A 24,926-nucleotide genomic window follows, 5' to 3' on the forward strand; every position below is an offset into this window, starting at 1 on the left:
ATGCCAAATCTCACTCTCCTGTTTGCATTGTTAAGATGTGACCTCTAGAGAAGAAAACAATTGGTCCATGAGAAGCTGTATTTGGAGGAGGCACACAGATTTTGTCCCAGGCAGCAACAGATTGATGGAAGATTGCAAATAGTTGTGGAAATGTGTACTGTTTCCAAATCTGCCTATAGTTTGATGTTTCTGCTTTGCATTGAAATTCTAACCTCCCTGTTTCTGTCCTCCATACCCCTCTACAGAAGAGAAGCAGAGCTTGGCCTTTGACTGTATGTGGAAGAAGCAGACTGACTTGATTCCAACCAGCCAGAAAAGGACACGTAGATATTGATCGCAACCGATTCTGAAAAGATATATTTTGACGGAATTGTAATTTTCTGCGAATAAGATCTAGTATGTAGTTTGCTATTTTTCCAGATTAACTTTTAACAATGTAAAAACTTAAGCTCAAATTACATTGTATTTACATTAAGTCAATCAGATTGTGAGAGCAGACAAGTGTAAAATTGCAATTTTGTGAAAGTAAAACTGTAAAAATTGAAAGTTTTTTTTTTCATTCTTACTGTTTGCTGTCTGTGTGTGTGTATGTGTGTGTGTTTGTAAGAGAGAGAAGAGATAATCATTCTGAACTTCATCCCACTTGCTATCCAACATGCCATCACCATTTTTTTTAATACAAGAAGACCAGAGACTTCATCATTGTCAAGACATGAATACCAAAATTGCAAAGGCCCTGGAGGTATATATCACAGGCATTTCCATACAAAATTTTGTTCCAATACCATGGCAATACAGAGGGGCCAAAAATGATACTAAAAATGGCCAAAAATTAATCCTCTTGAAGTGATGTATGCCAAAAATGTTTCGTTCTACCGTGCATATGTCGAGGGCACCCTTATACCAAATTCCATGTTATTCTGTTGTAATACCAGACCACAGATATCTCCATTTTGGAATGTTTATTTTTTTCGATATGTGTGATTGTGGAAGAACATTGTTGCATCGGCAGAGGGGCGGAGTGAAAATGGTGCATTTGCTCATAAGTAAATGTCGGCCTTTCTTGTCGTTCATTTCGAGAAGTTACTGTTAGAATGTTCGATTTCCGCACAGGGGTGATTTGGAACAGTTCAATTTTGCATGGGAACGGGTATGGCTGAAATATGCTGTATTTGCTCTGAAGCAAATGTCGGCCTTTCTAGTTTGTTCTTGCTCTTCTCCTCCTCTCACTCACTCACTCTCTCTCTCTCTCTCTCTTTCTTTCTTTCTGTCTTTCCTCTCTCATTCATAGCTTGCTACTACATTTCTATATCAACCATGATAGTTCTGTTTGTTTGGACATCCTGAATTGTTTTTTTAAAAACTTCAATTACCTTCGAACTACCATATACCACTTTAGGGGTCCTTTACCTGCAGTTTCAAATCTTTTGATAGGTCTCCTCCACTTTTTTGGTCTTGCCCACCTTTCGGTCCTGTCTTGCTGTTTGTCCAACAGCTGTCCTGCCCAGCCCCAGTTGATGGATGCCTCAGCAGTGGCCAGTGTTATGGTTGTCAGCTGATGACCCATGTAACAGGTGTTTTTCTTATTCTTGCTCTTTTCCTTCTTCCTCTCTCTCTTTCTCCGTCTGTTTTTTCTCGCTCCCTCTGTCATTCACCAAGTGTACTATATCTTGCTGCCATATGAACCATGTTGGTTTTGTTAGTTTGTCATGACATCCAAAATTGTTTTTTTTTAATTCAGTTGCCATCAAGCTACCATATACCACCTAAGAGGTCCTCTATCTGTCTGTCTCACTTCAGGTTTCAAATGGTTTCAAATCTTTTAATAGATATCTTCCACCATCCTGTCTTGCTGTTTGTCCAATAGCTGTCCTGCCCAACCCTCTTGATGGATGCTTCAGCAGTGGCCAGTGTTACAGGTGTCAGCTGATGACCCCCTCTTGGGCACTTGTTGTCCATATTAGGAAAGTGATTTATACCTGATAGACACTTGTTGCCCATATAAGGGAGTTGATTTGTTGCTCCTGTGACCCCGGATGACCCCTGTGTGCAAACACCACATGTCAGTTACAAACATATCTCATTTCGGCTGTGTGTAGTCTCAACTTTGTATGTGGCACATCTGGCCCATAAAAACAACATGGACTGAAAAATGACATAGAGGTATACAGTACATACATCAAACGTAAGGCTACAGCCTAAACACACATTTTCACAGCTTTCCAATTTCCGTAGAAAGCATACATGTATCCAAGATAATACAACATGTTCTCAGATCTTTTCACTCCATTACTTTAATCTTCAAGATGACGTAGTAATGTCACACAAATTTGATTCTCCAATGTGGTTCTACGATCTAAAAAAAGTGAATATGCTCAAATGTAAAAAATATGATGAAACCAAAGCTTGAGGACTAGGTTTATACCTTGGTACACTCATTTTTGTGGAGTGAACACAGTCAACTATACACCTAACCTCTGCCTTGACTTAATCAAATAGGTCTGCCCAGTGCTATACTTTCACCTTAAAATGTCTGGGAACCAAGGAAATAAATTGCTATGGCACAAGGTATGCAGATTAACGAATTTACTATTATCCTGCTATGCCCTCTGTCATCATAATCTCCATATAATGTGTTTTTGGAAATGAAGGCTTTGGGTCATTCTTCAAATATAGGTTAATGACTCACGTCTATCTACAGGTACCTGCATGTATCCATCTTATACTTTGCCTGGATGTCTATTTTCAGGACCTAATACAGGTTAACTCCTCTGCTCTAGGGCCAACATGCCCACAATCAATTTTACAGTAGGCTCCCCTGAGTTAGACCCTGATTGAGATTGGGCTGGGAGTTTCTGACATCCATCCCGACTATCTTCAGTAGGCTGTGCTGGACACAAATGTAACTTGATATCCAGCATTGCACAGCTTTCGTTTCCTTTCCATGTCAGTATAGTAAGTGTTCTGCAGGTAAAGATAAAGTTAAAGGTTCCATAGAAAAGTTTGGGGCCATTAGCAGGGAAGGGACTTATTACCCACTGTGTCCTGGGCATGGTGTCATTGGAAGGTGGAACCCATCCCTCTCCTTCTACTGCCTTGTACCTCCCCAACCAAAGTCAGGTACCCATTTTACACCTGTCTGCTAGCCTACTAGCCACGCACCCAGGTGCCACGCACCCACATATTATTAAGAAGCATACATTTTGATAGGCTAGTGAAGAGCCATCTAAATTGGAAACATATCGGTTCCAATTAATGTTGAAAGAGTGGAACTTTCGATGACTAAAGTAGAGTATGGTTCAACAGGTGGTTGATATGTCTTGAAGCCATGCCCGATTTTCTACCTGACTAGTGCAAGACTGGAGAGAAGATCTAATCAAGTAACAATTACATAAATGGGGCGACCTTTCCTTCCAAGGTCACAAGGTCAGGGCGGGAGATTGAGGAAGGTATCACATGAACTATCACTAAAAGTAGAGCATGGTTCAACAGGTGGTCGATATGTCTTGAAACTGTGCCTGATTTTCTAGTTCAAAACTGGACAGAAGATCTAACAATTACATAAATGGGGCGACCTTTCCTTGCTGAGGTCACAAGGTCAGGGCGGGAGATTGAGGAAGGTATCACATGACCCAGGGGTCAGGTACTGTGGGAGGTACAGGTCTGTGGGTCTGATGGTCTGTCTAACACAGTGTCTTCTGAAGAGAGATTTACTATGATCATGTTTGTGTGTGCTTTATTGAGACAAGAGAGGTTTCTAAATAGGTCAGTCTGTGGGTCTGAAAGGGGGTCGTGAGGCTGTGGGCCTGAAAGGGGGGTCAGGATGTCGGACTAATGGTCTGTATCCTGAAGAAAGGTTTACTGTCACATTGACAGTGTACATGTGTGTCTCTTTTATTGGGACAAGAGAGTTGTCTGGGGAGTTGGGTCAGTCTGTGGGTCTGAAAGGGGGTCAGACTGTTGGTCTAATGGTTTGTCTCCTGAAGAAAAATTTATTGTGGTGGTCACCGTGGTATGTGTCTCTTGTGTTATCAAGACAAGAGTCAGAGTTTTCTTGGGAAGGGGTCAGTTTGAGGGTCTAAAAGGAGAAGACTGTGGGTCTGAAAGGGGGGCTGTGGGTCTGGGAGATTGAGGAGTCTTGTAAAATTGGGTACTATAAAGATATCTTGTGGCAAAAAGGTTTAAACTTTTTAAAGCAAGTATGAGTGAAACAACCAATTAGACTGTTAGGGCCCAAAAGTCCAATTATTATATCAGTCCCTCCCTCTGTGTATTATATATAGTAGCCTGGATGTCAGACTTTCCATGGCCTACACAAGCCAGCTCCTGGTCTACACGGCCTCCAAGGAAATGTTCCTACAGCCTGTGTTCTGTAGACCCTGGGAACAGTCTGGCCTCCGGACCTCCTGTCCCTTTTATCATGCCTTAGTTTTATCTCAGCTCGTTGACAAACAACTTATTTTGCAGCATTCTTCAGAGTCAGGAATTCTAGAATCTGTCATCAGCCCCAGTTTGGGCCAGACAGCCCGACCACAAATGGTTACAATCTTGATAGAGATGCTTCCTGGGGTCTATAAATGCACCAGTGACTAAACAGTCTAGCCTGGGTGCCAGACCCTGCCAGGTGGCCAAAGTTGTTATCCTGTAGCTTTGTGAGTCTGGCATCCATCCTGAATTTGACAATCAGTGGGAGAGAGATGGCCTAATCCTGGGTGCCTACTTGGCTGTTAAATTGAGCAAAACTAAATGGTGGTGCACAGTGATTGACTTGATTTGTAACAGAGTTCCCAAACTTTTTGAATGACTGGATCAGGTTTGAGTAAGATTAAACTTGACATAATTTACCAGTTATATCTTTGTTGTCTTTCCAAACAAGTATTCAAAGCTGATCTCCATATCGTCTTACCTGTTCTGAAGATAGTGGAATGACTTTCCATCACTTTGATTGTCTTAGTGATTGAAGGAAAACAGAAGCACTGTTTTGGTTTCAGTTTTGTAGGTCACTTGTTTCTGCCCCAGGCAATGCAACATTTAAAAGAAGAGGAGGGAAAACTTCCATACGTAACGAACCACATCAATTCAATTTGATGGTTCTTGGACAATTTGATTCATCCAAGCATCCAAGAACATCATTTGAACTCCTTGAGTGGAAACTAGAATCAGAGTACTTTCAGTCCCTGAGACTCTGCACTAAAAAAGAAAGGAGGGAAGGAAGGAAGGAGGGAAGAAAGGAAGAAAGAAAGAAAAATCTACTGTTTTTAAGGTGTCTTGCCACAGCAAGTTGCCCAGCCCATAAGCTTATAAGACACCCGAACAAGAAAACTTCACAGAAAGTCAAATCAAACATAACGTGAGTTGTAAATGATAATAAATCAAGAATGCACACTTTCCCCTCAGATGGTTTTCATGTCGATATCTTACTCATAAACTTTTACTTTTAACCCAAGAACCAAGAAATTAAATCCATGTAGCCTGACAGCATGAACCATCTTCTGGAGACCACAAACTTTATCATCAGTCCTCAGGGATCTAATGATAGAAGAATAACACTAAAAGAATTATTTTGCTGTGTCCAATTTAGAGGGTCAGTTACCATTGCCCCAATTACACTCACTCCATTACACACAAGACACTACATTATATTAATGGTGCTGTGCAAGACTATTAGTTAGGAATAGATAACGTTAAGATATCGAGGTATGCTATGGTACAACCTTACCCAATTATATTAATGGTGCACTGCAAGACTATTAGTTAGGAATAGATAAAACATCTAGGCATGCTAGATAGGACAAACCGAGTCAATCCTATCCAATGATTACACCTGTCATCAATCCTCAAAGTCATACAAAAGTAAGATAATTTTTAAGTTAGATGGATTGTCAGTGATGCTAAACAAGAGTGATGAGTGTCACTCAAAATGTCCCGAAGTAAATTTACAAATCTATCCAGTTGTAGAGATTGAGTTGCCTTTACATGTTGTTTACCTCATGTCAGACTCTAACCTTCCTGACATCATAAAAGTGGAGAGCAGAAATGAAAACTTCAATATGACAGTCACTGTATTCATGGCATAAAACCGAGTCCACCAACTAAAAGGCATGAACCTGTAGTACTGAAGGAAAACCAAGGAATCGAATTGGTGTGGCATTAAGTTTCTTTGTTTTGCATTAAGTTATGAAAACATTATGGATCTGTCACACTACAAATTGATTTGCTCCAGCCCAATGATCACATGATTATCCCTGTCATCATCCCCTCCCCCTCCCCCTGCCCACCAGCTGTGCACTCCTGCCCGCCCCCTCCCCAGAGATGCCCACATCACCTCTCCAGTCCTCCTTCCCTGTTTGATAAATATCAGTTTGGAAATGGAGCCAGGAAGAGATGTTCTACTGATAAACCTGAGACATATTAATCAACTTCAACAGATGGTGTATTGGCAAGATGCTGACCTCAAAGACTGAAAGAGTTGTGGCAAGGTAAAATACTATACTAACATCAACCATTCACAATCATAAAGATATTTTGGAAAAGTGTATGAAAAGCTGCAGACAAGGATTTAGTTTCATCAGTTTATGTGGATATTGAATGATAGTCACTTGAAACAAGATTGTGTCATGGAGAAAATCTATCTATTAAAAACCACCAAAGGACACATTGACCAATGGGTCCTTGCATGTGTGGTAGCTGTGGTCACAGTTACAGGTTTGGCTGTATCTGGAAACTTCAAAGTGTAGTTTGCAAAGACATACAAGGTTATTACAACTAGAAATAGTTCTCTCCAAAGTGATGATGAACATTACATCATGTTTTCTATTCAAAAACTTTCAATGCATGCCATATAACAAATAGGTTTTGTCATTCTTTTTTTAAGTGACAACAAAGTTTTACCACTTTCAAACTCATCAACTTCAGCCCAGAAGAAAGCCAGTTTGACTTGCATCATGATGCCTCATGCAAACATCCTTTCCTGGAATTGATTACCTGTATCTTTCTATAGATCCAACCAAGGAGGTAATATATATAACCTCCTTGATCCAACTGACCTGGTTGCCAATTACACTATGCCACATGGCTGAGCATTTGGACATTTTCCCTGTCTTTTCAGTAGAAACTCTTGCAGATGTTTCTGTACATTCTGCCCTGAAGGCCCCATGTCCATGGATACGATAGCTGAGGGAGGGTCTGCATGCTCTTTTACGTAAGGCGTAGGCAGCCTATTTTATTTCCCGTAATTCGTAGGGAAAACCATCTTATCCACGTAATTCGTAGCGAGGCGACCAAAGAAGACGTAATTGCCTTCCTTGATTTAGCGTAATACGTAGGGGGTTCTTCAGAATTCAGCGTAAATCGTTGTCGGGACCCCCCATGCTGACCCTCCTGAGGGCCTGCATGCTCTTTTCTGTAAGGCGTAAGGCAGCCTATTTTTATTTCGCGTAACTCGTAGGGAAAACCATCATATCTACGTAATTCGTCTAGTGAGGAGACCGAATTTAGTGTAATTGCCTTCCTTAATTTAGCATAATACTTACTTTTAATAGGTAGTTCTTCTGAATTTAGCGTAAATTGTTGTCGGGACCCCCCTTGCTGACCCTCATGCCTAGGGGACAAGAAAACATCTTGCTCCAACAAAGATGGCACCTACCGATTGGTACCCTAGAGACTGTAGCACACAGCAACCTGTGGCTGACAAGATGCAAACATCTGAAGAATCTGTCTGTTTAAGTCATATCTCCAAGATAAGAGGAAGATGTAATTTTATACTGAGACAAAGATGTATACTAGATAACAAGGAATAGCTGATGCAGGTGTTTTTTTTTTTTTAAGTAACTCACCTTATGATTTTGCTAATTTTGCATGGGAGAGGAACTTTTATAGCCATATTTTCCGAGTGCAATAAAAAGTTTTCCAACTTTCTCTGAGATATTAAAGAACATACAGCGCCAGATAAAACATTGCAGCACACAACGTTAGTTCGCCTTTATCTGCGAGGTAAGAAATCAGTGGTTTTGAACCTGACATCCCTATATACCAGATGTACAGGACAGACTACCCTGCGGATAAAGATGACCTAACGTTACATACAGACAGACACATGCACACACAGACAACACATGTGCATGCACACACACACAGACAACAACACATGTGCATGCACACACACACACTCACACACACACACACACACACACACACACACACACACACACACACACACACACACGCAACAAATAATACTTCAATCCCTTGATGATGAGAAGTATCAACTCTCTCCATCTATGAATTCAATTAGAAGGAACCCTTATCATATCCCCATACTGATCTGTGATAACATTATCCTCATGATGACCAGTGTCTTGTTTTCAAAATTTGGTTCCCATACTCACCCACATTCCAGAAGTGTCTTTGAAGATAGTTGATAGGCTAACACTCTGTCATCATATTTATAATTGGGTTGTCAGCATTGGGTTTTCCTGTGCGAGATAAAGGCCAGATGAGGGATCATCTTGTACAGACATTCCTGGGTGTAGTCCTGGTGTCTTCTGGGACAAGTGCCTGGTCTGACAGGTGTCCAAGTATGGGCATTAGCAGGATTATGGTAGCAAGGCTGATCTAATCAATTTTTGTGGTAATTTAAGGAAAGCTTCAGGTAAACTCAAGCATGAAAGCACATCTGGTGTGTTTAGGTGACATCAGTTTAAAGTTTAGACTTTCAAGCCAAGAAAGAAAGAAAGAAAGAAAGGAAATCCATGCTTCAAGAATTCTTCAAGAAGACAGTGCTGTTGATTTGGTTTGTCCCAGTTTTCTTCTCTTGGATTGAAACATTTTGTACTGTGACATGGTTTTAAAGTTTAAATTTTCGACCCAATGTTACATAGGGGAAATGAAGCTTAATGGATTTTTGGCCTACAATCATCTTGAAGAAGAAAGTGCTGCATGAAGATTTGGGTTAAATTTGAATAAGTTAAAATTAGTTAACTTTGATCTTTTGGTAGAATGTTAAAATGTAGTGGTTACAATTTGGTTTGGTTGCTTTCAGGTTCCCACAAGAAAAGGTCAGCAAAATATATATCATGGGAAAGTAGCTGATGTCTGTTAACAGAGTTTTGATAAGGCTTGGTTTCCTATTTGTACAGACATGCTATGGAAGACCAAACCTGGTGAGATAATGTGTCAGGACCCCAGTGGGAAAAACCAACCTACCATCCTGGTGAGACAGGGAGGGGCATGATTAAGCATGGTTCCTGTGTGGAGGCAACCATAATTTGATTTCTTGGTTTTCAGACATCTTCTTATAGAAGAGAAAGACATCAAGATGAAATCAGAGTTCTGGTCAGAAAACTTGCATCTGACTGACTCACGGTGTCTCAGCCTGTGTGTACCTAAGTAAAAACTTTTCCCTAGGACTGTTTTCATATTGTTTTTCCATTTTGAATGATCTGTAAAAATCATTAATTTTGTTTTATTTCTTTCAATCTTATTTATTTTTCTAGTTATATACTCAGCTGTTTCTTTGTTCATGTATTCCTTTGTTTTTGAAAATGATGTTTCAAATCTTGTTAAGTACTTTGAACTCCTGTCTCTGATTTTGCATACTGCCTGCCAAAATTATTATTTAACTTAACAGATAAAAACTAAACCAACAGATTTAACTGTTGTGGCCTCAAGCACAGTTCTTTTGTACATAATTGTAAACTGTTCACAGATATTATTTCTTTTATCTTAGAACCAGCAAACTTCATTGATATGGCCTAAAGCATGGTTCCTGTGCAGAGGTAACCCTACACCCCAGTTTCTCCCCTCCCAGCCTGGGAAAGTGTCGGGCACTTCAGCATGAGATAGGACAGGGAGAGGGGTCACCAGGGGTCGGGCCACCTGGGTGGTGTTAATAAGGCGCTGATAGAGTCAAGTGCAGACGTGAGGGTGTGTCTCTATCAGGTGCCTGGGAAAGAAGCCATGGCTTACAAATGTATGTACAATGTTTGAAGTACTAGCCGACCCTGGCAAGGGAAAGAAGGGCCTGTAGACAGCTCTCCATCTTCATAGCTACAATGTACATCATGTATCTTGTCCCTCCAAAGACCTGGAAGACAAAGGACTAGGTAGGTTGACAATCATGAAGGAGCAATGCCCTGAAAAGCTAGATGTGCATTGTTGGCATCCATAATTCTGTTATAGGGAGACAATTGAAGATGATATGGATTGTACATTAAATTTTGTATGCACAAAGTTCAGGATTGATATACAGGATACATTAACAGGGTACATTTGTTGGTGTCATGTTATAAGGTGCTGATAGAGTCAAGTGCAGGCATGAAGGCGTGCCTTTATCAGGTGCCTGGGAAAGAAGTGATGGCTTGTGTACAATGTTACTGGCTGAGGCGTTATAAGGTGCTGATACGAGTCAAGTGCAGATGTGAAGCCCATTGAAGGTGTGTCTTTATCAGGTGTGTCTTTCTTTTGCCTGGGAAAGAAGCCTTGGCTTGTGTACAATATTTGAAGTACTTTGTATGACTGGCTGACCCTGGCAAGGGAAAGAAGGGCCTGGAGACAGTTCTGAGCTTGAAGGTGTGTCTTTATCAGGATCCTGGCATGTGCACCATATTTGAAGTACCTAACACAAGGCACCTTGATGCCCCAATACACAAGTCTAACATGAGATTGATATAATATTATTTTCTTTATCTGATTAAAATGAAAGTCAGGTTTAGAACAAAACTTGCAATAAACACAACTTCATAACAAAGTTTTGCAGAGCTAAATTTAAATTGACATACAACCTTTTATAATGACTAATGCTACACTATTTGTGCTAACTTTTGCCCTAACAAGGTTACATAAAGGTCACCCAACCTGTATGGCAGCTTCTTCCTCCTCCCATAATCCCCTACTTAGCCTTGTCACTGTTCTGTTTCTGCATCCTTCAGACAGAGGAAAGTGGTCCTCTCCTCATTTCCTGTACTGTAAATGAGTTGAAGTTTGCTGGAATTTTATGTCACGGTAGGGGGTAAACTCTACTCTAAACGGTGTGTTCAGGGCGTTTTTTGGTTTGCGGTAGCGCCATATGCTGTAGTCAGATAGTTCAACGATAAAATGTTAGCGGTGGTTTTGAGTTTACTGTGAAGTGGCCAAAGTGAAAAACGCGACCGAAAACCACTGCAAACGTTTGTGCATTTACAGTAGTTTCTGTCTTCATTGAGGCCACCCCAGTTTGTTTCCTTGGTCCTGGAACATTGCAAAGTGAAAATGAAATGAAACGACAAGATCAAAACAGAAGGGCAGGAGAAAAACTCATTGAAAATGGAGACACAAGACCCCTGTATTCATGTTGATATCCCAATTCAGCATTAATTTTCAGATCTCACCACCCAACAAAACAAACAAGATGTACTCCTTAATCCCCTGTTGTCACTGCTCTATTTCTGACTTCTCCAGAAAGTGGGTTGATGGTTGGTCCTTTCCTCATTTCCTGTCTGTTGTGATAATACAGAGGAAGTTGCAGGTTGGAGACAGACCAAGCACCTGATCCCCTTGTAATACTAAGTTTTTTTTATGTTGATATCCTAGTTCAGCATTATTTTTCAGAACTCATAACCAACAAAACAAACAAGATGTACTCCTTAATCCCCTGTTGTCACTGTTCTATTTCTGACTTCTCCAGTCAGAAAGTGGGTTGATGGTTGGTCCTTTCCTCATTTCCTGTACATGTGTATGTTGTGATAGTGCAGAGGAGGTTGCAGGTTGGAGATAGACCAACCAAGGCACTTGTACGGTTCTCTTGTAATACTAAGTTTTTTATGTTGATATCCCAGTTCAGCATTATTTTTCAGAACTCAAAACCAACAAAACAAACAAGATGTACTCAGTAATCCCTGTCTTAATCCCCTGTTGTCACTGTTCTGTTTCTGACGTCTCCAGAAAGTGGGTTGATGGTCCATCCTTCCCTCATTTCCTGTATGTTGTGATAGTGCAGAGGAGGAGTTTGCAGGTTGGAGATAGAGCTAGTCTCCCAGGGGAAGCTATCTGTCACAACCACCTGTCACTCATCTGGCACACACTTGTTTTTCTTCTGTCCTGTTGTCAGTCATCATGAGTGTAGAGGGTAACAGTGTGGTGGAAAACCGATGTCAAGAGTCGAAAACCCTGTTAATCTACCATTACAAGATGTTTGTTTTATTGTTAGGTAGACAAATGAAAGAGGGGGACACTTTAAAGTTAGAAACCTTTTATCAAGGTTGTTCTTCGTTGAAATACAGACGGATGGATGGAAGGATGAAAGAAGAGGAAAGATTTGCAATGTGAAAACTGCAACAAACAGCTTTAAGATCTTTTGAGGGAGGTGAAAGTGATTGAAGGGTTGACAAAAGAGGAACCTTAAATTAGTAATTACTGATTGTGTAGTCGTTTTGTATTCCTCCCAAGGTAGAACATCAAAAATAATTTCTCTCAATAGACTATAAAAACTTGAGAATAACAGCTTTTGTGACTCATGAAACTAGTTTCTGCCATACTGTCATCGTCAACGTTGACAATATGAAAACTTGACAGAAGGAAAACAAATGTGTGTCACTTCTGTGGAAACCAAGGAAATGAATAGTGATCCATCTAACTACAAAATACAGCATTTTGAGAGTGGTAGAAATTTTTGTAACCTTGGTAATTACTGAAACAACAACAGGTGTGTAGTTATTTTACACTTGCCAAGGTTCTACACCAAACAGAGAAGTTTTGTCAATTTGAAAACCTCATGAAAACAACATTTCCACTCTAGAAACCAGTTCTGCTATACTGTCAACGATATATGAGACTGACAATATGAAAACTTGACAGAAGAAAAACAAATGTATGTCACTTCTGTGGAAACTGAGGAAATAAACGGCAATCCATCAAACTATTGATAAAATATTGCATTTTTTCAAGGTGGCACACGTTATTGGTAGAATGAGTCTCGTCTAATTCAAGAACAAAGTCCCAAGACAAGACACTTGTATTGTACAATGTAGATTATACTAACATGTTGGTAACACTCCTTACAACTTCACCCCGTGAATCAGTTGTTTTGAAGGGAATGTTGTGTTTTGTATACTTTAATTTACAGATCATTGATCACTTCCTCAACTTTCACACGTTCCACTTCTATAAAGCTCACTTAATTAACACAGAAGTGGAATCTTGCTGTTTACATATTCTAACACTGAAAGGTAAAGAGGAAAGCCACTGACCACTTATCTCAAATTAAGTTGTTTCCATTCTAGTGTTCCATGGAGACTAAACAAAGGGTAACGGGGAGCATGGCTTTGTCCCATAGATTATATACTCTTGCTACCAAACTAAAGCAGCTCCCACAGCAGCATTATACTGAGGACAAACAAATTAACTTCCTTGGTTTCCAGACATTTAGAATGAAAATTTAGAGGAGAGTTCATGATGTGACAGAGGCCCAATGCAAGAGCATCTTGATAGTAAAAGTGAAATTTTCTGCTCCAAAGCAGAGCACTCAGACACTGTGTTCAGGCTAATATTTAAATTCAGGTCAATTATTACTAAATATTTTTAAAATCTGAGAACCAATAAATAGTTGGTGTGGCTACACCAACACTTTTCACAGCCAGACAAACACACATGCGAACACACAATCACACACACACACACAATCACACACACACACAAAGACACACATACCCACACACACTCACACACACATGCCTGCTGAAAACATAACCTCCTTTTTTCTTGGAGGTAATTACAAAGAGATCAAAAAGCTCCCCACAAGTTGTTGTACATACAGACTGGATTATACAGGACACCTGAAGGAAACCAGCAGGTCCTTGTTACAGCTACATGTATACAGTATCATCAAAGGTGGCTCCATAACTCCTTAATCTTTTGCCTCGGGCGAGACCAGCTTCCACATGGCTTAGCTTCAAGTTTATCCCATGTTGTAACCATTAGACGGCTTACTGAAGGTTTTCCGCTGGTTTGGTACAGGCAGCCACACCAGACAGGCCCTGATAAAGCAGTGTCTGAAGGGAACTGGGAGAAGTCAGCCCACTCACTGGGTGAGGACAGATGGGCAACATATGACTGAAAGAGGGTATTGGTCAGAAAATTGTTTTTATTACAAAAGAGGCAATCTTTATCTTAAGAAGGTTATATTGTAGTAGGCAGTGTTTGTATGTTTGTGTGTGTGAATACCTGTCTGTTATTTACTAGATAACTCAAGAATGGCTTGATGGGTTGGTTGGTTTTATAGTTGGTGCCTTGGCAGGTTGTGACAATTACAACTAGAAATGATTAGATTTTGAGCCCCCTAGCAACTTTCCATCATAATGCAGTGGAATACAGAACATGTTTTCTTTTTTTAATTGTTTTCCTGCATGAAAACCTAAGGTTTATTTGCTTTACCAGATGTTAAATCTAGACACTGGCCTGTCTTGAAGGTAGTACTGTACTTACAGTGAAACCGAGTGTTACAAAAGTCACATAAAATGTTAAGTTTTAAAATGCTATTTGGTTGTAGGGATACCAAACAACGCACACACAACGCTGACCTTAAGCAGCACAAAAGCAGCTTATCTCTGATGGTATACAGGTGCAGCTGTATTTCCTAAACCTCCTTCTGTTTTACCCAAGAGGGTCTGAAGTGCAGGTGTGAAGGAAATCTGCAAGCTGCCAAGAATTTCTGCGATTCAGCTTTACTTCATCAGAATGACATAGAACTTGGAAAGAATTTATATTCACAAAATAACTCATGGTCAAGGTCTTGTTCTTTTCTTTTCCTAGGCCACACCAATGTATTTCCTTGGTTCTTGTACATTTTAGGTGAGAGTATAGCAATCCCACATCATAACAGAACCCCGCAGAACTCCTGGTAGAAGCTTTGAGGGAGATCAAAACATCAGCAACTGGTTGTGTAAAAGAAAACTCTACTATTTCACATCTCAAAAGTAGAGGGCAGGGGGGAAAACTTCAATGATGACTGTATTAATTGCATAAAACTTTGTTTTCATGTTTCGTATCTCTTTAAAACTGTGAGAACCAATGCATCAAATTGGCCTCATCCTAGTGGAAGGTAGTCATCAGGACAGTTTGTTGTTGTTATGTGTAAGACTTTAATGAGGCGAGCCCCACCCCCTCTTAGATAACGACTATTTATGGCATAAAACTTTGTGTTCATGTTGTTTTCCCAGTTGATATGCATTTTTAAAAGTCTGAGAACTAACACATCAAATCCTGGTGCAAGACTGATGCATGATGTAGCCATCAGGACAGTTTGTTGTTGTTATGGGTTAGACTAATGAGGCGAGCCCCACCCTACTCTTAGAGTGGGAGGGGCTGTTACCATTTCACACAGGGGGGTTGAGGTATTCTTACTGAAGACATCAAGGCCACCGCAATTAATAAGTGTCAGGGATGTCCAGTCTTAATTAGGGTGTAATTGATTGACATCTCTCTCTGAGAGGGAGATGTATTCCTTTGTCTTGAGACATCTGTATCAGTATAGCCGGTATAATTGTCCTTTGGTGTAATACACACTGAGTTGGTGAATTACGGCTATTATTGTAATGAGAGACAATTTCCATGCTGCACTTACCAGGGAATGGACAGAGTTTGATCATCCGCTGGGACCTACAAAAAATGTACAAAATGTATACTAGTTGGAATTCTTTGGCCCATGGATTCTGTCTTGCTACAGGTAGATCTGATTTGAGGTTATGCATGTAGTTGGAATGCCAACTTTTCTGTGAACTTTTACATGTAGCTAAGTCTTTTAAAGTACATCAGTGTGCAGTTGTGAACCTCAGCCTACTCTGTATTCTTGTTTGTAACAGCTGATGGGGTAGCCTGTGTAACACTAACTCTCCTGTCCAGGGCTGTAAGTGGCCCAGCCGGATGTTGGGCGGGCTGCTGTATTAAAGTGAGATGTAATCAGGCTGTATTTATACTAGGGGTAACTCAATGTCAGAAATTTATGATTTCTTATCCATTAGGTACATGTATACTTATGGGCCTAGGAATTTTGTACAAATGATTGGATCTTCAGGGTCAGATGAATGAATGAATGGATGAAGTAACATGTTCTAGGTCACAGGCAGTAAGGGGAAGGGGACTAACTTCGCTTTGTTTAACAAGAGTAATGATCTACATCCAAGCTGAACTTATACCTCTAAACATTCCCAGGTGTAGCCTTAAAACAGAAGAAAGAGAAGCTGGATCACCAGTAAACCCGTCGGCCCGACTAACCGGTGAGTCATGTCCGGATAATTGCGTCGTACCTCATCGCAGAGCGGGGAAGTCTTTGAGTCCGAGCGCCCGTCTAATCCCTGAGTAGCGGGATGCTGACAGACACTGCACATTGGAGGATGTGGGGGGAGGATGGGAGGGAAACGCTCTTCATTATAACCCAAGTGTGGCCATATAATTGATATCTAATACCCTGTTGTTAATCAGGGGTTGGGGATGATGCTTAACTTCCTCTGTGAAAATTCAAGCGTCTCAGACGGCGAAACGCCGTTTGCGACAACCGTCCAAGGCGTCTTAAATTATTGGGACGCTTTGGACGGTTACGGCGGCGGACGGCATGGGACGGGCTTTTGAACGCCCGACGAAACGTCCAAGACGGTCCGAACGGCATAACAAACGCTTGGACGCGTCTAGATTGGCACTTTAGACGCGTCCGGTCGGACGTTCGGGACGTCCGAGACGGCGTCTGAAAGCGGGCAGCCGGACGCTGCCGCGCTCCGTCGGGCGGGCCCCCCGCTGGGAACAGACGTCTCTGCGGACGGACCAGACGCCGATTGCGACGGACGTAAATGACGTAATCCAGGCTGCTGGGACGGATCGGACGCCGATTGCGACGGGCATAAACGGCGTAATCCAGGCCGCTGGTACGGGCGGTAGCCTCCACCACGCCTTCCCACAGGGGGGTACAGATCGTAAAATTCGACAGAAAATGGAATGAAAGGCCAAGAGGCAAGTCATCGCTATATTATTAAAGGTAAATATCTGGGCCAAACTCCTAGCAAAATATTTTTTCTTCAAGACACAGTTTTAGTTAGTCAGGCAGTACGGTAGAAAATCATAACGGGCCGGTGCATTTAATTTGGACGTGCGTAGACGGCTGCCCGGACGCCGTTTCTGACGCCGTCCGGGCACGGCTATAATTTTATGGCCTGTTGGGACAAGCGTTGCCACATACCAAACAAACAAATATTCAGCCAGGCAGTGGAAGACCACCCACGACCGGGCCGTCAGGTTTAGTTAAAATCAAACACAACTTGAACAAATTTCTTCGTAAATTCAGACATACTTCGCGGCGTTTGATAAACTTTGCTACATGTATGAAATTCAATCCGACCTTCAATCGTGTCCGCGGCTCTTTGTGCCGCCGTGCCGCCCGCACTGTCACACGTTACATCATAATGGACGAGTCCACATAACATCAAGGGTGAATACAGGACGTTTTATAATTCTCTATCGTACATTTTAATCACAATAGAGTCCATTCCAAGACACCATGAGGGTTTTTAGGCGATATTTATAATTAGTCTGAATTATTTTGAATAAAAGAATATCTGAGCCACAATAATTAAATTATTTTCAAAAAATTGACTAAGAAAATAATCATTTATTTGAATTTATTTGAATATTTTAGAAACATTTTGAAAGTAATTGTACAAAAATATCTTTATTTAGAATAATTGTGAAACCTCTCTGTGATTATTTCACATTTACAAATATTTACAAAAAATGGTAAACATGGCCAAATGGTAAAATTAGTTTATTGCCCCCATAAAAGTAAGCCCTATTGTTGCATCTGTATATCTTTAGATTTCACTGCTGGGCACTGGTGGATCCTTTGTGGTGGGCCATTGTTGCATGGCACCCAACCATACTTTGCAAGGATGTGTGAATTGCTATATTCCCAGCCCACCGAACCATTTACAAAAAATGGTAGAAAATGGTAAATAATGGTAGAATGCTGTTATCATTATTTAGAAACCATTAGAAGTATCCAATTCCACACCATGAATATTTCCAAAGTTTTACAGGACCAAGGAAATATTTATAAAGTTGAAACAGTGTTAAAAATATTTCCCAAGTATCAAATGTCCTAGATATATAATTACAAAACTTTAAAATCAATTCTAAACAATGGCAACAAACATCTGCATGGTGTCTTGGAATGGACTCTAGTCTTAATTTAAGACTGGATACATTGTAAATGTGCAATACATTTTCTACAAAGCTCATATGTCATTTTTATTTCGCGGTAGCGAAACAAATTCGTCCGTTTCATAAGTTCCCAACCCCTAGTAGTTGGGAGGGCCGATTTCATTGACGGCAAAATCGGTAGGTGCTATCTCATTATCTGTTGTCTAAATCTACATTTTAACAGCATTATCATTCTTAATCGAAACCACAGATATTTTTTACAAGTATTTTACAACGTGTTCATAAGTCTTTTTATTTTGTGGCATCAAAGTAAGATCCTATTTTATCATTCCTTTGCGTATGTGGGGAGGGCACCGAAACTTTGCAACCGTCGTCGGCAAACTTTGCAACAACATGTTGTACAAAAATAAGAATAAAATGAGTATTCACTTACCGGCGCCAGCAAAGTATCGACAGTCAGCTAACGGAAGGACGCTGCTTCTTTTGACGGTTCAAGCCCTATGTTCCGAAATCCCTATGTTCCGAAATCCTTATGTTCCGAAATCCCTATGTTCCGAAATCCCTATGTTCCGAAATCCCTATGTTCCGAAATCTCTATGTTCCGAACTTTTTATGTGACACACAACTATAATCATGTACACTACGGTAACATGGATGGCGTTTACAAGTCGATAGCCAATACCCAAGAAGCCAGACAGTTTCCCGATGATAACCGGCCTGAACGCCGACCCGATTTCGACGGTCGCATCCTGTACTGGGCTGAAAACACCTGAAATTCGAATTCTAGTTTATTTTTATTTATAGAAATAAACTAGAATACTTATAAAAGTTCAACCTTTTTCTAGCGCCTGAAACAGAGCCCAAAGACTCCTAACTCAATCGCAAATATACTTTTCTTTATGTACCATTTGCTAACCGCATTTCACGTAAACCATTTACCTGGTCTCGTTTTTGATTGATTTATGGGTGACCGAGATAATCGCGTATATATCTAAAAATAATTTTTAGTATACATGCAAATATCGTATGTCATTTTCATGCATGAGCGTGTTTTTTTATTTCCTCGTCAGGAATTGTATTGAAATTATGATCCTATCAAACTGGTACGAGGTTAGGTGCGTTACAAAAATGATACATTTAAATGTTTGCCGATGGTGCGCGTTTAGTTTTGCCTAAACAAAAGTTTGCGGCTAAAATCTGTAATGGAGCTAACGTTAGTCCTCTGTTGTTATTATTATAGTTTTAACAGATTTCAAGACATCCCAAATAACACAAAAAGGAGAATATTTAAAGAAGGTACCGTGATATAATATATAGGCCGCAACTTCCTATTTTGCTGACCGTGTGTCCGCAGCCTGGACTTCTGTAGCTTTGGTCGACTCCCAATGGTCGCTGCACAACGCCAGTCGGTACACTAGTTTGTTGGAACACTTCCATAGACGATAGAGATTTCGGAACATAGGGATTTCGGAATATAGGGATTTCGGAACATAGGAATTTCGGAACATAGGGATTTCGGAACATAGGGCGGTCACCTCTTTTGACGGCATCTGTGATTTCTCCTGTCCGTTACGTTTCACAGTTGCTTCAGGTAAGTAGTATGATTTATCCCCCTTGTCGGCGCACGACAAATAATTTTTGTACATTCTTTTTTAGTATAAATAACGAATAAAGTCATCGCCGTAAACCCAACCTCAGCACAATGTCGTAGAAACATCAACTGCTACTTCTAGACGTGATGTCCTTGGTCTAAAATTAAGCAAAATTTTAACAAACAGACATAAAATCCACAGAAATAGTCACCTTCTGAACAAATGTCCTGCAACCGCCGGATTGTTCAACGGTCTGAAATTCGAATTCACCCGCTGAAATTGGCGCATGTGCAGAAGTTAAAACGTCATGTTTCCCGTGGGGATAAGGACAGACGCAAGCCGTCTGAGGGCGTCGGGTTCCTAAGTATCTTATAGCCCCATCAGTGGCCGTCTCAGACGGCCGTCTCAGACGTCTTTCAGCCGTCTGGGCGTCCAACAAAAAAACTGACAGAACGGCCCGGACGCTCACGATGTGTTCGCGGCCGTTTCTGACGGCAATGGACGCGTCCAGAGAGTTTGAAACGCGCTCAAACGCCTTTGGACGCTTCTAGACGCCGTCTTAGCAGTTTCGGACGCTTGAATTTTCACAGAGGTTACTTTAAACAGATGACCACCATGGAAGCTACTGTGGAAGCTACTTCTATGGATATGACTTGTAGAAGTAAAGGGATTGCACTTGTGAGGACATGGATGGATGGATGGAAAACTAATACATTGGAGGATGTGGGGAGAGGATGGGAGGGACTCTCTCTTCATTATAACCCAAGTGTGGCCAGATAATTGATATACAATATCCTGTTGTTAATCAGGGGATGATGCTCAACTTACTTTAAACAGGTGACCACCATGGAAGCTTCATGTACCATGGAAGCTACTTCTCTATGGATATGACTTGCAGTAGTGCTCAACTTACTTTAAACAGGTGACCACCATGAAAGCTACTACATTTGTATAGCTTTGATACAACAAGCTTTATTGACACGACAAATGTACAGTGACTTTTGTATGGTCCACTATAAACTACAAAAAAATAAGAAAGAACACAGTATAGATATCAAAATTCTATATGGAAGCTACATGACTTGCAGCAGTAGTAAAGGGGGTTAGTACTTGTGAGGAAATGAATGAATGAATGAAAGAATGAATGATTGAATGAATGAATAAGTTGATGAATGAATGAACGAACAAATGAGAACAAAAGTACCACAGTACAGTACATGGGAGGATATTCCATTATCCTAAGTGTTCTTGTCCCCACTGGTTACATGTAAAGCAATAGTGCTTGGTGACAGAAGCACTACAGTTTCTTGTTTAGTCTTAAATGTTTGTATCTTATCAGTTGTAAAGGAAAGAAGTCTTTGTTATGACTATAGAAGTTAGCCTTGACAGGGTTAAGAGACAAAAGGCAAACTTTCAGAATCCTGCATCCAATTTGTGCACCTAACTAGTGATACAACAAGCACAACAGATACATCATGTATGCATGTCTTATCAGTTGTAAAATAAAGTGATCACAATCATCACTAGAGGTTAGTTTTAACTTGGTTTTGAGAAAGAAAGACAATCCATCTGAATTCCACTGACTTCATTAATACAGTATTATAGATATCCTTTTCCAAGAGTCACAGGGATTCAACAAGCACACCCTGCTGATAGAAACACTGCAGATATTTTTGCAGTGGGAGCCTGGTGGGAACTGTGCTTATCTCTAAGATTGGATTAAGACAACATTCTGCCTTTATCAGTAGTATAATCCACTCACCAGCAGAGACCATGGGTGGGATATCTGTCATGACAGATCTCATGTTCAAACCACCTGTTGAAAAGTCCCATCCATGGGTCCAGATAGACTGTAACTTTCTAGTTCAAATCTGAAATAGATCTTTTTTTCCATTTCCAATTTATGACTCAGACATCCATGTACTGTTAATGTTGATTTTGAACAAGCTTTTAAGATCCTTCCACTGACCCTTTGGATGTTCTTACAATCATTGTGTTACAGATCCTGTGCGGTGATTGTAACACTCTAACTCCAAGTAAAATCAGTCTAGCCCAAAAAGACCAATAAGGGACCAATAAAATCTGGTCTATGTTGGCAGGTGAATGAGTCATTGTGAAAATTTGTAAGGGACCACCAGAAAGTGCCCAGGCCAGGTGGTCATTTGGGGCAACTTAGACTGGAAAACTGCTTCAGCGTGGCTAACATATAAGTTGTACAATCATGTAGATGTAAATGAAAAGATCAGTTCTCTCTATATGGAATCATCAACATGATTTTGAATGTGTAAGTAAAAATTGACACATGCTCAAGCGGTGGCCTATCTCACCTTTCTGTGTGGCTGAAAGTCAGTTGTTATTACTGGAACTGAACCGTGGCCAAACAATCTCAGAATAATAAACCTTTAGCCATGATGCCACACATGTTTTACCTTAGGTCTACTCCAGGCCTTAAAGTCAAGTTTATTTTCTTAAAGTTTGATAATTACATACCCTGGAATTCATTCTCAGCTGGCTATGCTTTTATTAACTCCAGTTCCTCTAAGCATCATCTCTTTCTGTCAAGCTATAATTCATTGCCTCCGCAGGTCTCTAGTCGTCACAAAGAATATCTCGGTAACGTTTAACAACGATTTCAGGATAATAAATAACGTGTTACGTAGAATTAAAACATCCAATAGCGCTTCATGAACTACACCGATATACCGATAATGCTTAATGTTTAATGAGAGTGGGCCGCCCGGATACGATTAACTCACGATGAATGAGAATTTATAGCTCATACCACTTGACAGAAAAGGACAATGATACAGACCATCTTGGATCTGGAAACAGTCTGGCTTCTAGGCTAAGGCTGTGCTACCCTAGCCTGGATACCAGACCCCAGCCCCACACGATGAATATTCTTGAGATCGGGCTGGGGTCTGGTATCCAGGCTAGTGCTACCTGTCACATTCCCGCTGAGAGATCGACTGCTCATTATTTCATATAACCTAGGGATCAATTTTTCAGGGCTTAGAAGGAAACAGGCGTTTCCAAATAGCTGACATAAGCCACATTCCTGCTACATGGTCTGTGTAATCCCTGAGCCTTCGGCATTCAGTCAGAACCAGGTTCAAGGGCAAGAGTAGAGCTGGAATTTGTGCTTGCCTGGGTGCAGATATTGCACGTGGGAATAGATTAATGTGGCTTAGATTGCAATCCAAATCCATCAGTTTATTTTCTTCAATATGATCCATCAAATTTCATGAAATTTTAGTGGCCTTTGTGTAATTCCATCAATTTGATAATCAGAAAAACCATAAATGACATGATTTTGTCATGACTTTGTTACTTTATGAATCCATAAATGACAAACTACAAAATGTATGCATGACGTAATTTTTTGCCATGTAACTCAAGTCCCTGTATCCTGTGTGACTTTAAAGTTATGTCATGTCAAAGATCAGGTTAGCTGCAATTAAAGCTAGGACTGCTGACTACAATGTTTTCTGACACAAGCTTTTTGACACCAACTCACCTCAAAGTATGTCACTGTTCAAGATGATCTCCAATCCTAGCATCTGCTTGGACTTGTAGATCTAAGATTAACTTTAACAAAGTTCCTTAAAAGACATTGAGGAAAACATTTGGGCTTGACCTTGAAGATGCCAGCTAAGATGGTGTCACAGAGTCAAGACATCTTGTCAGGAACTCAAGACATCTTGGACTTGGACATCAAACATTAGCAAAGTTCCTTTGATTTATAGGACATGAGGAAAACATTTGGTCTTGACCTTGAAGATGCCAGCTAAGATGGTGTTACAGAGTCAAGACATCTTGTCAGGAACTCAAGACATCTTGGACTTGGACATCTAACATTAAGCAAAGTTCCTTTAGATATAAGACATGAGGAAAACATTTGAGCTTGACCTTGAAGATGCCAGCTAAGATGGTGTCACAGAGTCAAGACATCTTGTCAGGAACTCAAGACATCTTGACTACAGGAAACCCAACATGATCGAGAACATGTGTCAAGGTCGAACAAAGTCACCTTGAGTAAAACCTAGACGCCTAGACTCATTAAAAGGTTCAACCTTTCAAATTATGCCTGCAAACGATTTACCAACAGCCTGTTATGTATATCCTATTACCTTAGTTATGTCCTAACAGTTCTGACAAAATATCCTTTTATCTCCCATGTTAGACTCGTTTTTTGGTAGCCTGGAGTCCAGCCTGTGACATGCAAGTGGCAAGTACAAACCGTCCCCTGGCTCCCAGGATTCAAACCCAACCCAACACCATCACCAATACGCCAGAAGGTCTGGACCATTTGGAATGTTCAGTTGGTGGTGCTTGAATCCCACTGTTAGTGTTACACCTGTCTTGTTAGCTTCAAATTGTTTCTACATGCAAAACAACTTTTTTTTTTATGGGTAGGGCTGCTCTTAGGAGCAGACTAAAGCTAATAAGACTTGACTCCGCAGGCCAACTTTGGAACCAATTTAACTTGAATTGATTACAGGGAGAGGGGTATATGTAAATGAGCCTAAAAGTAGAAACACATCATGTAGAAATGTTGTATGGTGGGTCCAACTTTCTTAAGAGAGGGAGGGCAAGGAACTTGGAACTAGGAGTTTTTTAATTGAAAAAAAGTTTGAGAGAGAAAGAACACCACACTGAAATGTTGTTTTTACCAAATACATTACCTTAAATAGACAAAACAGGAATACCTGAACATACAGTGTATGTTACAACTTTTTGTTAGTCTAGTAGACAATTTTTCCATTGGCACAAACATTCATAATCCTCTCTGTAGTGACATCTGTCCATATAGAGTAGACCAGAGTTTATTGGTATCTTGAGTGGTCTTGAGAGATTTTGTTTGTAAAGTAGCAAAATAAGAAATAACATGTAACTTTGTGCTTTATCTGGGTACAAATTTACGTGCAAGTTTAGCTGACACTGATGGGTGATTTTGTACAGGAAAGACTTTCCTTTGTAATTGAATTACAGCACCGTAGCAGTCGTAAAGTCTTCAATTGGAAACTACACATGTATGTATGTATATAGCTACAGACTATTAACTTTCTACACGAGATAAGATACTCCACATCTTGAAGATGACTCCGTTGAGTGTTGTAAGGCAATTTGCTTTGGTTCTGCATTGATTGGCAACAT

The sequence above is a fragment of the Branchiostoma floridae genome, chromosome 7 (assembly GCF_000003815.2).
Source record: "Branchiostoma floridae strain S238N-H82 chromosome 7, Bfl_VNyyK, whole genome shotgun sequence".
Lineage (NCBI taxonomy): Eukaryota > Metazoa > Chordata > Leptocardii > Amphioxiformes > Branchiostomatidae > Branchiostoma > Branchiostoma floridae.